Here is a 15446-nt window from a genome sequence, read left to right as displayed (position 1 = left end):
CCTATGGGTTGAGGATAATGGTACTCCTTGAGGAGTCTCTGTCCCAGGTCCATGAAGGCACCAATGTTTCAGGCCGGGACTGAGGAATACCCCTTTGTCCTCCAAACGAAGCCACAGAGTGCTCCCCTAAGTAAGCTGTACCGTGTACTTCCAAGTAATTCTTCTAACACTCCTGCCACCATAATGGAGTACTAATAACTTAAGCACTGCTGAAAACCCATGGAGTTTCCCTTACAAATGGTTGGAGATGAATAATCTTTGTTCTTTCTGAATCAGTCCAGAATCTTGCTTGACGTTTTTTTCCTTCCTTTTAATACCAAGGCTATACATTTCTTTTGGTCAGAGAATTCTTTAGAAAATTGTTCAGCTTTCAAGCAGTTCTTCTGGAGTTTGCTTGAAGAAAATGCTTCATAGTGCATACTGTGACAGTACAGCAGGTTTACCTAGGCAGCTGCTAACAGAGTCAGTTGAAATTACAGGTCAGATGAGTCTGCCACCATTAACGCTTAGTGCTTTCACATGAGAGGAGCACTTTATCCATTATCAAAGACTGGTAAAATGTTCCATGCAATCATCTTGTCACATAATAGTGGCAGTCATGAACGGGCTCCCAAATAACTGCAAAATGGCCTCAAATGGTTACATGTTTTTCTGGAAAAGGACTTCTTCAGCCAATTAAATATCTAAGTATTTGGTAAGAATCTTCATAGGTGCTGTGAAGGACTTATTATCATTCACAACATTTTAGATGCAAACCAGGTAGCAGGTAGTTTAGGGCTACTGAGGTATTTTTGGCGGCTAGGGAGAAAATATCTTGTCAGATCTCTTGAAGCTAAGAGGTCTGGCCTTGGTTAGTAATTGGATGAGAGACCACCAAAGAAGTCTAGGCTTGCTACATGGAGGCAGGCAATGGCAAACCATCTCTGTGAGTCTCTCGCCTTGAAAACCCCATGAGGAGTTGCCTGAAGTTGTCTGTGACTTGATAGCACTTTCCATCACCAGGGGGAGGAGAGAACCTAGGAAGCTGCAACAATTTTAGTTGCAGCAAGTTACCAATGCTTGGTAACTGTGATGGCAGGCTACTGTAGAGTATATGGTATATGTGGCTGACCCTGAAAAATGTATTTACATCTTTGGGTGGAAATCCTTCTCTCTACAGAAACCCTCCAGTGGATCCAAGCCAGAATCGACAACGAGTTCTGGACTACAGCTCCCCTGCTTGATAGCCTTTTTGGTCTATAGACCATCCTCCTCCTCCTTTCATGTTGTATTTCTGGGTTGTTCTAAGGTCCCTGCAATTTATAGTTCAGCAATATTTGTTCCCAGGGCTTTTTTTCTGGGAAAAGAGGTGGTGGAACTCAGTGGGTTGCCCTCGGAGAAAATGGTCACATGGCTGGTGGGCCCGCCCCCTGATCTTCAGACAGAGGGGAGTTTAGATTGCAGAGGGCAATCTAAACTCCCCTGTGTCTGGAGATCGGGGCGGGGCCACCAGCCATGTGACCATTTTCAAGAGGTTCTGGAACTCCGTTCCACTGCGTTCCTGCTGGAAAAAAACCCTGTTTGTTCCTGTGTTTGAAGTGCTAGAGTAAGTAGAATAACCTAGCTGGTTTGATTAAGGACAGACTTGTAATTATGCTGCTTTTCTGGTTCAATGTAGTAAGCCCTGGCCCCAGAGTCACCTGGATCCCGTTTGTAGGCTGCGAGGTCTGTGGACGCAAGGTGGTTGCCATTTCCTCAGGGTTTGGTGTCTCCCAGTGACCTCTGTGGGGCTTCACTGTGGCTGGTGTTTCAGATTTCCCTCCTGAGAGTCAAGTCAGGAACCAAAAGGTTTAGTAACAGAAAAATAAAATAGGATACAACAGTTTATTACACAGTGAGCAAAATTTTAGGATTAAAAATGACATATATAGGATACCATTTAAAAACTCAGATCATCGTATACAGCAACAAAATGAAGTTGCATGTCTAATAACAGAATCACAATCATGGTTACACATGTATATTAACCAAAAGACCCCACATGTTTTGGCCTGAGGGCCTTCTTCAGTGGTCAGAATTATATTCACACACACACACACACATGAAACAATAACTATATCAATATAGAAAAGAGTCCAGTAGCACCTTTAAGACTAACCAACTTTACTGTAGTATAAACTTTTAAGAATCACAGTTCTCTTTGTCAGATGCATGGTTAGTTTTAAAGGTGCTACTGGACTCTTTTCTATTTTGCTACTACAGACTAACACGGCTAACTCCTCTGGATCTATATCAATATAAAAAGTTGTTTTTCTTTTTCAGACCAGGCAGGTTGTATATGGGTCACTTAAAAAGTGACGCTCCAAATAATGGTTATAAATCATTTCTGCATAGACTGAGGAGCCCTCACTCATCAAAGATAATAACAAGACTACCATTCTGTCCTGGACAGTAGTTAAATTCACAGTTGTGCGTTCATGTGCAAACCAGAGATCAGACTATAATGGTATCAGATATATGACTTTTTTAATCCTAAAATTCTGTGCACTGTGCAATAAATAGTTATCTTAATTTATTTTTCTGTTGCTCAACATTTTGGTTCCCGACTTGACTCCGACGTTGGTCCCCCCCCACCCGCCATTTTCCCTTTTGTGTTTCAGATTTCCCTGCCTGCAGGTTGGCCAGGCTTCTGGGGTGGTCCCCGCAAGCGCGCCTGGTGAGTGCAAGCTTCATTCAGGTCTTCTAGCTGGGCATAAATAGTCAGCTGAGCCCCTCAGGCACTTGACTTTCAACTTGCTTCTCACCTATCTCTTCCCCCAACCTTCGCTTAACTTAGGTTTTTGTGGTATGATGCACTTGGATTGGTTTGTGTATGCTGGTGGTCCTGGGGACTCTTTGGGATCAGTTTCTTGTCTTAGCCTCATCACCACTTTGGGTAGGGGTTTCTTTTGGCATTGGGCATGGATCCTTTTGGTGGGAAGCACGGCCTGTGAGTGCTGTTTCCCCACAGCTGGAGATCCCTTTTAAGGGATCTTGGGGGTGATGTATGGCAGGGACAAGCCCACCTCAGGGGCTGTTGGGATATGTTCTATTCCAGGTATCAAGGGATCCACAGGGGAGGTGTATGCCCATGCAGAATTCCACCTACTGTGATCCTGGGCTGAGGGAGCCAGGGGATCATTGGCTGACAGGCAGGTCAACCAGTGTTTGGATCTGCTCCCCATGCTGTGCCAAGACTCCATAAGCTGCAAACCAATACAGTTGTGGCCTTTTTAATTCCACCAAGTTGTCTGTCCCCTTGTCCTCACCCCCTCACCTTTGGAGCTGGACCTGCAAATGAAGGTTGTTTTTAAGTGCATTTCCCATGATTTGGCAGTAAACCTCTACAAGCCCATACATTTTCTTTGTCATGTCTCTTCTTCTTAGTAGTCCCATTTGACCCAGAAAGATGATGCCTGGAGTTGTGAGACACAGATGGGCAAAAAGCTAAGTGGGTCAGGATGCTGCAGTGAGGAACTGGGCGACATGCCCCTGTGAGTGGAAGAGGAAGCAATTTTGCCTCATTTATTTCCCCCTCACTTCATTCTCTCTTACCCATGTGGCTTTGTCTCACAATGGGTCTCACAAATTCAGGTTATGTTGAAAATATGTTGAAAATTTGTATATGTTGTGCTAGCACTTGATTGATATAGCTGCAAGGTGATCATATTCACTTTTCTTTTCCAGTGTCAGAACTGTACTTTTAGGGCTCAAAGGGAAATGGAAAGCAGTTATAGAAGCTATCATTGCGCTGTGGTGCAAATTGTGGCTGTCCTTTTCTATCATCTGGTTTCAAGACTGGGACCTTGGCAAGAGACAGGATTGGTTAGGAAACTGGGGTACACGAGGAGAACTATTCAAATGTTCGAAGATTTTGCTTTTCCAATTGTGACTGGTACTTGCGCAGAGGTCAGAAGAGATGAATGAAAACCTTTTAACAAACCACTTTTATTTACCAGATTGTAAAATTTCACATGGTTTGAGCATACATACTTGGCATAGCAATCAAGATGGCCATTAATTGTGTCCAAGTCTGCTCTTAAAAGCAAGATGGTGATGTTGGACGATGGTGAATAACTCATGGATTGACAGTCTCTGAAAACTTAGCAATGTTTGTCTGTAGTGTGCCTCATTATGAACCAAACAATTGGTACATCTCATCCAGTACAACCTGCACTGAATTGCAGCAGCTCCCCAAGGTTGTCTTGAGCAGAAGCCTTGGCTATCCTTCCCACATTTCCATTCTTCTTAATTTGAGATGTTTGAACTTGGGATGTTCAGCATTGTGTTTTCAATATATTTGGGATAGCATTGTATTTTAACAGGTTAGGATTGTAAGCAAATGAAAAGACACATAGCTTTTTAAGTTAAAGCAAATAAATAATAAAAACATGCTCTCCAAGCCACAGCCTTTCCACACAGAGACTGAATATATTAATAGTTTCCTAAGTAAGTGTCACTGTAAAAGATGTTAGGCTTTTTTTTTGGAAACAAAGAGCTACTTTGCATACTAAATTGTTTACAATGACACTGCAAAGTAGGCCAGTATTGTCATCTTGCAGGCAGGAGGCTCTGATGCTAAGAAACTGGCTTGCCAAGGCTGCTAAGAATGAACTAGTATTTATTTACTTTTATACCCTGCTGTTCTTTCCAGTGGGGATCCAAAGCACATTATTCTCCTCTCCTCCCTTTTATCCTGACAACAACCCTCACAAAGTAGGAAAGGTCTTTCTTGGCCCATACTGTGCCAAGCTATACAGACAGTAGACCTGCATGTCTGAATGCTTGTTCTGTGAGAAGACACTCGCTGCATGGAGAATTATTTTCTAAGTAATTGAGTTCTGTTTCATCTCATGAATAAAATATTCAGATAACTTCAGACTTAGAACCTGAAGTGGTACGTTCTGGGAAAGCTTCTCCATTTTCTTTTGCTGATTTTTATTTGTTATTTTTTATGAGTGAAGTAGCATTTGAACCAGAGACTATCTGGTTCAGAATTCATTCTCATGAAGTGTTCTGTTCACCAATTGATCTATTACTCCAAACTTACGATCTTGTAAATAATTAGATTAAAGTTTGAGAAACACTGATGAAATAACAGTTCTGTTGAAAGAGCTGTAACCAAGTTGTAGTTGTGTGCTGTGGCTGGCTCGCTGTCCTGCCCTCGTAATGCCTGGATTGTGTATTCTTCAAGCATAGTTGCTCTATTTAACCTTTGGTTCTTGCCAGAAATTACCTCAGTGCCTGTTCAAGGATGCAATAATTGTCAGTCAGAAAACAACCTTTCATTATGGCTGTTAAATAGCTAATTTATTAAGCAAACATTCAACTCTTCCAGAAAGATGGAAGCCACCTAAACAAAAGCTGTTATGTACATATGCATGTAAATAAAAACAAGTTTTAAAGCTATAAAGGGTTGTAGTATTGTCCATGTATCAGTAACTGTTAGAATATAAATGCTTAACTATTTCCAGAGATGTATCTAAGCAGAGTTTTAAAAGCATATTTAAACAGAATAGAAGAGACTCTTCAGACTAGTAAGCTAATAACAAAATAGATATGCTTACAAAATTCAGGCAAGTGGTAACAATGCAACACATACACCCAGATATCCAACAATAATTCACCAAGAATACATATTAAGAATTTATCAAAGTGTATTCCAAAATAAACAATGCAATTACAATGCAATGTATTTTGGAATACACTTTGATAAATTCTTAATATGTATTCTTGGTGAATTATTGTTGGATATCCGGGTGTATGTGTTGCATTGTTACTACTTGTCTGTTACCGGATACTGAGCTTGTTGTTACTGTGTTACAAAATTCAGGTGGCATTTATGTTTACTATAGTACTCATACAAAGTGTCCAAGGAAATAGTTGTTTTGTATTAGATTCTGAGTTTACTTGTGCAAAAAAAAAAAAGATTGCGAACAGTGAAGAAGATTTTGTATAAACTCTTGAGAGTTTGTGCCCCCACTTTCCCTTCCCCATTGCTACTTGTATGAGACTGCTCAGAGAACCCTTGTAAAATTTTTGGTAGCTGAAATTTTGTGTACTTCTCAGCTTTACCCTGCCCCCATATGGCTCATGGTGGAAGTGGACCAAATATTTTTGGGAACTACCTAGGCTTCCCTGTTGTCTGCCAGTGGTGAGCAATCTCCCAGGGGTGTGCCCTGCTGCCCATTGGAGATCACCCACCACTGGCAGGCAACCTGAGAAAGCATGCATTGGGCACGGTTCCAGTGGGGTGCAACAGCATCACTTCCTGAAATGATGTTGAACCAGCCATGGGTATGCTCCTGCACTTTTCTGGGGTCAGTTTTGGCCCCAAATGGTCCAGAATTAGCCCCATGTGAAACACACGAGCATGTCCATGGTGGCATGATAATGTCACTTCCCAGAAATGACATCATCACTCAAGTGCTGGGAGCGTGCACATGTAAAAAAAACCCTAACAAGGCACAAGGTAAGTGCCAGACCTCCCCCTGCCGCTGCCGATGGGAGGGTATAGGGACCTGGCCACTGTACAGCTGCCCTTTTCTTTTTTGGGTGCTTCTATAGGTTTTGCTTGATTGTCTCACCCAGTAACTGCTGTATTTATTCAGAACTTCATGCTATGGACAGCTCCTGTGTATTTTCAGTCAAAGACGACTGTCTTTTGAAGACTACACAGGAAGCTGTGAAGTCAGCTATTAGAGAGCCTTTACTTCAACTTTCCCCTGCAGCATGATTATTGATGATGATAATAGTAAGTTCATCCAAATTAGTATAGATGGTGTGACTTTTAATACCTGTTGACTAAGGACATATAGTAGAACAGTATCTCTCTTTTAAAAAGCAGGCATTGTAAAAGCCATTTGAAACTGCAAGTAAGAAAAATCTTGATGTCTGAGCAAGATGTTTAATAGAAAATCAAATGGCAGCAATAATGTCTGGGCATTATTAGTGACCTAAAGAGGAATTGCTTTTTAACACTTCAAACCACTATTCCACATTTGCTGAGAGTATAGTACAGTATAGTACTGTTCAGGCACATGTCTTTTTCTGGAAGACTCTGAGGCATTTACCCTTATTTTCTCAAACAGCAGCAGTTCACTCCAGCAGCAAAGTGTAGTAGAGAGTAAACTACCCCGTTCATCTCAGAGTATCCATACTTGACGGCATACTGTGTTGCAGCCCTAAATTGTTTGCAGGCCAGCTCAGAAACCATTTTCTTCACTTCATGCAACAAGTAGCCTTAAAAGATCAGGTAGCAGGTCATGTGAAAGATCTCTGAGACCCCTAAAGCTGCTGCCAGTCAGAGTAGAGAATACTGGCCTTGATAGATCTGTGGTTTGGTTCAGTATTAGGCCACTTCATGTATTCATGAGTGTCACCTGCTGTTCTCTTTTTGTGTAGCTTCCTAAAAACCAAGCCATGACATCATTGTCAAACATATGTTACAGACATGCCATAGTTCTTTGGGTTTGAGCTTAACAAAGAGATAAAATGAAATTCACTATGTATTGTCGAAGGCTTTCACGGCTGGAGAACGATGGTGGTTGTGGGTTTTCCGGGCTGTATTGCCGTGGTCTTGGCATTGTAGTTCCTGACGTTTCGCCAGCAGCTGTGGCTGGCATCTTCAGAGGTGTAGCACCAAAAGACAGAGATCTCTCAGTGTCTCTCAGTAGCACCACTGTGACACTGAGAGATCTCTGTCTTTTGGTGCTACACCTCTGAAGATGCCAGCCACAGCTGCTGGCGAAACGTCAGGAACTACAATGCCAAGACCACGGCAATACAGCCCGGAAAACCCACAACCACCATCGAAATTCACTATGTTTAACTTGCAATGAGCGTATTGACCCTTAATCAAAAATGGGATCAAATTGACATGAAAAAGTAGAAAAAGACTGAAAACGTGGTTTACAATCTTCAGTTCTATATCTCTTACACCTACAAATCTTAATGATGCCAGTTATCCTGTGATGTTTCATGCCCTTTCTTGTAACTACTACTTTAAATTGTAGCAATATCTGACATCTTATCTTAGTGGTACCTGACATCTGATATCTTACCCCCAACTGCATTGAAAGGGAAACTGAAATTGCATATAGAATGAAATTGATAAAATTATATTTTCCTATATTCTTATTTCTCACCTGATATCTTGCTGTATTCATTTACCACTAAATGGAAGTACTTAATGAAGAGATTTTTTCCCTCCTATGGCAGCTGGTAGCATGCTCAATTCAACTCAATGCTTTTAAAAACTTTCTGCTATTGTCTTTGGGTTCTATTTGACCCTATACCAGAGATTAGCAAAGCACATGTTTTGGTTGGGCAAAGGTTAGTTATGTAAGGTATGTTTATGAAGAAGCGTATATTTGTAGCTTTGTTCAAATCAATGTAAACATATCCCGTTGTCAGCTAGCAAAAAAAAGTCAAATAAAACTTGAAAGCTTAAATTATGGACTATAAAGTAATCAAAACAAGAAATCATGTTTCTGCTTCCTAGAAGTTTATTATTTGTGCGTTTTGTATTCTTCAGTCTTTGTAAGATGCTTGGTGAACCAGTTCCTGTTTAATAAATGAAGTTCAGAGAGAGGGAAAAAAAGGAAAACACAAGACAAACAGTTTAAATCAGCAGCATATATAAAGTGCAATGGTGTAAAGGAAATGTTCATAAGAGACCTGTCTCTTTAAAATAAATAGCATGTAGACTTCAACAATATCTAACAGTAGAAATAATGCAAGTAACAGCTACTGTCATTGAAGGGGCTCACTTTCCCTCCCTCTCTCTTGCAGGCAGTGTTTTCTTCTTGCTTGCTAAGAAATATGAGTCTCTTTGTTCAAGATAATTTTAACCATATGCCAGTTTCTCCAGACAGTGTATGAGCTAAAATTCACCTGATTTATCTAAATGCAATTAAGAGGTATTTCCCCTATCTTCAGTGTTGGACAAACAATGTAGTGATATTATCAAAGAAGAAAAGGGAATATCTACAGTCAGAACTTCCCAGAAATTTAAAAAAGGTTTAAAGATGAATTTGCAGCCACCAGTTCTGATTAGGAGTCTGAGTGAATGCCCCACTACTTTTGCTGAACAAAAATAATACCCTCTCTGCCTTGGAAGGGCAAGAAAATAAACAGGCATGTTGTCTGTCTTTACATGTCTTTTCCATTCTAAGGCTAATAAGTGGGAGGTCAGTTTCAATCTGTTAAATAACACATGGAGAATGGAATTCTGTCTACACCGCACCCTAATCCAAATTTCCTGGAGTTGCTACAATTTACCCTGGAAAAAAACACGGGGAAGAGCCCATCACAAGTCTTCCAGAATGACCCTTGGTCTGCTTCCAGTGTTCAAATTAGATCTGACACTACATGGGTTACAATTTAGTCCCCATTCCACTAGCAAAACACTGATCCAGCCACTTCCACAGATTCAAGGAGCATAAAAAGCTAATGGCTGTGCTTAATACCTTAACCCTCCTAAATTTGTAAGGACACTAATCAGATATGGGAATCTAATAGACATGAGTTTAGTAAAGAATTTTTTAAAAGATCTCTTTGACAAACACTAATGCTAGTATAGCCATGAAATTGCGCACAAAGGATTGCAACTACAACTTCCTGGATTCTGTCCCTGTGATCAGTAGTGAGCCACTGTTCCTGTGAGGGTCTTGCAGAACCCTCTCCACATTCAAGTCAAAACCTCTTGAAAGTATGAATATAAACACTAAGTATCTCCTTATCTTGGTTTTCCTATCAACATAGAGTAGTGATTGTGTCAAATGACTTTTCCCCATATTTGGGTCATTCTGTTTTCCTCTTATATTTTGGGCTTGAAGAGATTAATTTTTCCCATTCCCTTTAATTGGGGACATTGATGCTAGCTTCAAATTAGCCTTCAAATTAACACACATGCACACTGGGATGACTTTTAAACAGCATAGAACACTTTTATTATAATAGAATTTATAGAGTATGGAGTGGCACAACTTAGGGGCAAAAGTTAAATCTTTTTAATACCAGTTTGGGATCCAGTGGAACAGTTAATCAGTTACAAAACTTACAGTGCAATCCTAAGCAGAGTTACTTAGACTGGAGTAACTCTGTTTAGGATTGTACTGTTAGTATCCTGTATATAGAACTATTAACAGAGCTCATTTGATAAAGGTACATGAAATAATTATTAGATTTAGCCATACATAACTTGCCATTTCAAAGGAAGAGAGGAAAATCATCTTTTTTTTACAAAATGGAAGCCTCAAAAGCTGACATCCTTTCATTGTTTCATCCTTAAAATCCACAGCAGAACACATGATGAAATATATGAATAGAAGAGATGCTGTATGCAAGTATACATGCTGCACCACTGTTGTGTGCTAAACTAGGCTTAGATTTTGTTTTTGTTGAGCAGAAATCCAGATAAGAGACTATACTTCAGAATATCTCATTTTGAGGGACTGAGGCCCCAAAAGTTTTTGGGGCCTAAGAACACTAACCCTTACTAAAGGTAAAGGTAGTCCCCTGTGCAAGCACTGAGTCATTACTGATCCATGTGGAGACATTGCATCACGATGTTTTCTTAGCAGACTTTTTGTTACAGGGTGGTTTGCCATTGCCTTCCCCAGTCGTCTACACTTTACCCCCAGGAAACTGGGTACTCATTTTACTGATCTTGGAGGGATGGAAGGCCGAGTCAACCTTGAGCCAGCTAGCTGAACCCGGCTTCCACCAGGATCGAACTCAGGTCGTGAGCAGAGCTTGGGCTGCAGTATGGCAGCTTACCACTCTGCGCCATGGGGCTCTTAACCCTTACTAAACTGGGACAAATTAATGTAACACTAGAGGAAAAAATGTGACTCCTGCAGCATCGGGAAGAAGAATAAATCATGTATGATTTCCCCACAAAAAGAGCAGGGGGGAGGTGGAGAGCATGTCCAGATGAGAAAAGCTGAATATTGAGGAGCAGCCTGCAGAGGTCAGTGGAGGTAAACTCAAGCTATCCTTCATCATTTAAAATTTAAGATACTCTGGCAGTTGCTAGTGCTAGAGAGGCTTGAAAATTCCCATGTCTGTCTTTTGATTTCTCTGCTACAGAGAAAGAACGAATGAGGACACTGAAATATACACAGTGTATGGCTGAAATTGTTTTACTTACTGAATGTTTAAAAAAGGGTTTTCCACTGTACCTGCTGGCTTCCCTTAAATGTGTCTGCATATTTGTTTTCTATAGAATTCATGTTCCTACAAAATGAGTTCTATGTGAGTGATAGGCCTGCAATAAAACATTGAGAGTGTTGTGGACTGACTTCTCACTTGTTTCCAACCTCAGTCTTGTAGGACATTTTTCTGTTGGGCAGTGTTTCCCAGCTTTTGGACCCAATGAAGCTCATTGCTCAACTTTTGAAGTGAGATGTTTGCTTCTTAATCACTGAAATTTGGGAATTCAACAGGACATAGTGTGCTCATGTTGAAATTTAAGTAAGGTATTCCATTTTCTTCTACCTCAGGCTGAATTTCCCTGTAAGGACTTTCTGAACTTTGGACTTTAAAGATCAGGGTGCTGTTTCCCCCCCCCCCCCACAGTGCCCTGTTCTTGGATAATTATACATAGGATTACCAGCCTCCAGGTGGTGGGTGGAGATCTCCCGCAATTTATGGAATGTAATCCGTCCTGAGCCTGCTGGTGCGGGGAGGGTGGAATAGAAATCGAAATTAATTAAATAAATAAATTACAACTGATCTCCAGGTGACAGGGATCAGAAACACAACATTTACAAAAGATGATAGGTTACAGAGAAACAGACCAAGTTTTGGTTGTTGTGGGTTTTCTGGGCTGTATTGCCGTGGTCTTGGCATTGTAGTTCCTGACGTTTCGCCAGCAGCTGTGGCTGGCATCTTCAGAGGTGTAGCACCAAAAGACAGAGACCTCTCAGTGTCACAGTGTGGAAAAGATGTAGGTCATTTGTATCTACTCAGGAGGGGTGGGGTTGAGCTGAGTCATCCTGTAAGAGTTTCCCAGGGTGTGGAATGCTAATAGCGGGAGGCTTCACTGTATCCTGAGGAGGTTCTTTTGCATATGGATTGGTACTTGATGTGCTAATCTTCTCTGCAGGGCTATTGTCGGGGATAGAATGTTTTGTTAGCCTGGTGTTTTTCAGAACTGGAAACCATGCTCTGTTCATTCTTAAGGTTTCTTCTTTCCTGTTGAAGTTTTGCTTATGCTTGTGAATTTCAATGGCTTCCCTGTGCAGTCTGACAAAGTAGTTGGAAGTGTTGTCCAGTATTTTGGTGTCCTGGAATAAGATACTGTGCCCTGTTTGAGTTAGGCTATGTTCAGCCACTGCTGATTTTTCAGGTTGTCCAAGTCTGCAGTGTCTTTCATGTTCTTTTATTCTTGTCTGGATACTACGCTTTGTGGTCCCGATGTAAACTTGTCCACAGCTGCAGGGTATACGGTATACTCCTGCAGAGGTGAGGGGGTCTCTACTGTCTTTTGCTGATCGTAGCATCTGTTGTATTTTTTGGGTGGGTCTGAATACTGCTTGAAGGTTATGCTTTTTCATAAGCTTTCCCATCTGATCAGTAATTCCTTTGATATATGGCAAAAACACTTTTCCTGTAGGAGACTGTTTTTCCTTGGTTGTTTGATTCATCCTGGGTTTGATTGCTCTTCGGATTTCATTTCTGGAGTAGCCATTTGCCTGAAGTGCGTGGTTTAGATGATTAATTTCCTCATTGAGAAAGTGCGGCTCACATATCCGTCTTGCACGATCCACTAATGTTTTCATTATGCCTCTTTTCTGTCGGGGGTGGTGATTGGAGTTTTTGTGTAAGTACCGATCAGTGTGAGTTGGTTTCCTGTAGACCTTCTGACCTAACTGAAAGTTTGCTTTGCGGATGACCAGGGTATCTAGGAATGGGAGTTTTCCCTCAATTTCTTTCTCCATTGTGAATTGTATGTTCAGGTGGATGTTGTTGAGATGATTCAAAAACCCCATCATCTCAATTATTGTGCCAGCGTGGGGTGTGCGCATGAGGAGGATCATGGGCCTGGCAAAAAGGTAAGTTTCAGATATCCAACCACGTGCTGGGAGTCTAAGGGGACCTGGTAGCCATATCTGTTGGTGACATGGTGACTAAGTGGTGTATAATTTTAAAGAGGAGTTTTCTCGAAAATGTTCTGTATCTCCTTGCAGTAAGCATAAGATGTGTAGTAGGTCACTGGTTTTGGTAATAGTTATATTACCAGTTTATAATAGTTATATTACGAGTTTATATTGCTGAGCTTTCCTATGTACTTATACGATGAAATGTGCCTTTAGGGAGTGTCTGGTGCGGTGCGTCATGATCAAATTAATTCCTTCCTATACCCAGTTTAATTCCCCTATGGGTAGTAATACTTTCATCTCAGGATCTCTGCATAACACACAAGCTCCCAGCTGTTTGAGCTTTTAAAGAATGGTTATTACCTTTGCTTGATCACACAATTGAGCTAAAGGGATACATTGCAAAATAGGGCACTTAAGTGATTTCTGATTTCATTGGTAATGTGAATTCAAGTGAGTAAATACTACCTCAACAGAATCACTGATAGATGAATGACAGCCTAACTATAGCACAAGGAGTTTGTCAAGTAGAAAGTATTAATTGCCTCTTGAAGAAACAGTACTTTTTTGACATGGCATAGAAATCAGTAGAGCAATTGACTATGGCTTTACAGATATCAATGAGGTTATAATTTTGTTGCATTGAGACTAATGTAAGTGGCATATAGAGACCTGTGATTGGTTTTGTAAAGCAGGCCTTATCTTTTTTTTGCAGTTACTTTGTTTTGAGTATATATTCTATACACTGAACGTTTCACTTCTGAAGTATACTAGAAAACATTTGCCTCATTTTTAGATGCTGATTTGTACTATGTGTTAGTGTAGTACTTTGTGAATGTTTATGAAGAATCCACAGTGTCATGGTTATGGAACTTTGCTATATATTCTGTAAAACAGCAAGAAAGTAAACTACACCAATCCATGTGTTTGATGGGCCATTGGAAGAATTTCTCAGCTACTTCTCTTGATAAAAATGTGAAGCCACATTTAATAGCAGCAGTTCCCTGTTTCATCTATAAGGTTGAACATTTATCTATGCCTGATCTGGCTCTATGAGAAAAGAAAAATAGAAGCTGAATGCTTCTTTGAATAGAAATGGCCCTAAATAAGTCTGCCTCATTTCAGGTGAAGTCTCCTTAACACATAATAGCCATGGAAAGCTGAGCATCTGTAGGCCTTTTCCAATGGTAACTGCATGTTTTGACATGCACATCTGTCCTGTTTGTGTGTTTATTTAGTGGCAAATAGCTAATATAACTGTGGCAAATACAATTGCCACAGAAAGAGTTAATCAGCCTTGAGCATCATTGGCTGTAATGACCAAAGTTGCCTGGTATATTAAACAGAAGTCTTCTGGATTTGTCAGAACTCAATAGCATGTCCCTATTTTATCTTACTCAGCCTTGAGTAGGTGGGGATAATGTCTAACTCTGAAGGTGGGTCTACTCCATTATTTAATTGCTATCTACCGTACTGTGCTAGTTGGTAGGGAATAATTATAAGGAAGGACATGTTTTCCCTTTGTAGGTTTCTCAGCTGAGGGGCTCATGCTTCATGGTAAAGTGTATTCAATTATTCTCTTAAATCATCTACTTTTTGAAGTTATGAAACTTCAGAGAGAACTATTTGGAATAGTTTGAGTGATTCCGCACACGTTGGATAAAGCACTTCCAATCCTCTTTATAGATCATTTGGAACAGATTTTTTCATGTGCGGAACAAAAAATCCACCTCAAACGATAAAGTACATTGAAAGTGCATTATCCAACGTGTGCGGAATCACTCTTTGCTTAAACTGGAGCAGAATAGCACTTCAACACAAATTTTATCTTTTTAAAAATATCCTGCTTTATTCTCCCCCACCCCCTATTTCCCAATGTAATGCAATTGGGGGAGAATATTAGAAAGGAAAATCAGTGGATGGGAAACAGTAGATGGTGTGCACACACCACACCACATGTTGGCAGCAATCAGAGGATCACCACTGAAATATTGTTCCTCAGAAAACGAAAAAGCCAAGAGACTGGGAAAGGTAGCTTTTTAATGTTCAAAATTCTGATCATTTACAATACATAGTTTTAGTTTCACTTTTTTTAGTTTCTGGGGGGAATTACCGCTGTGGTGTGTAGGTGAGGTGGTTGTGATACTCTCTGGTTCAGACTTGCAAATCCCTTCCCAACCTTGTAGGTTCAGGAAAGTAAGGTTTGGCAAGCAACATAACAGTGGTGCTCACTCTGTGGCTCATAGCCACAATTGCAATTAATGTCAACCAAAGAAGCCACATAACTACTGTATGACCTGTGCTCCTGCCCATCAAACACAC

At 40.6% G+C, this 15446-nt stretch overlaps 1 protein-coding gene across 1 annotated transcript in view; it reads left to right on the top strand.

The window, feature by feature from the left end:
* Positions 1-15446, top strand: part of SNAP91 (synaptosome associated protein 91) — a 103650-nt gene that overhangs the window by 13160 nt on the left and 75044 nt on the right. The gene's annotated exons all lie outside the window — the stretch shown is intronic.

This window comes from Eublepharis macularius, chromosome 1 (genome assembly GCF_028583425.1).
Source record: "Eublepharis macularius isolate TG4126 chromosome 1, MPM_Emac_v1.0, whole genome shotgun sequence".
NCBI lineage: Eukaryota > Metazoa > Chordata > Lepidosauria > Squamata > Eublepharidae > Eublepharis > Eublepharis macularius.
This window is presented reverse-complemented; position numbering and strand designations above follow the sequence as displayed.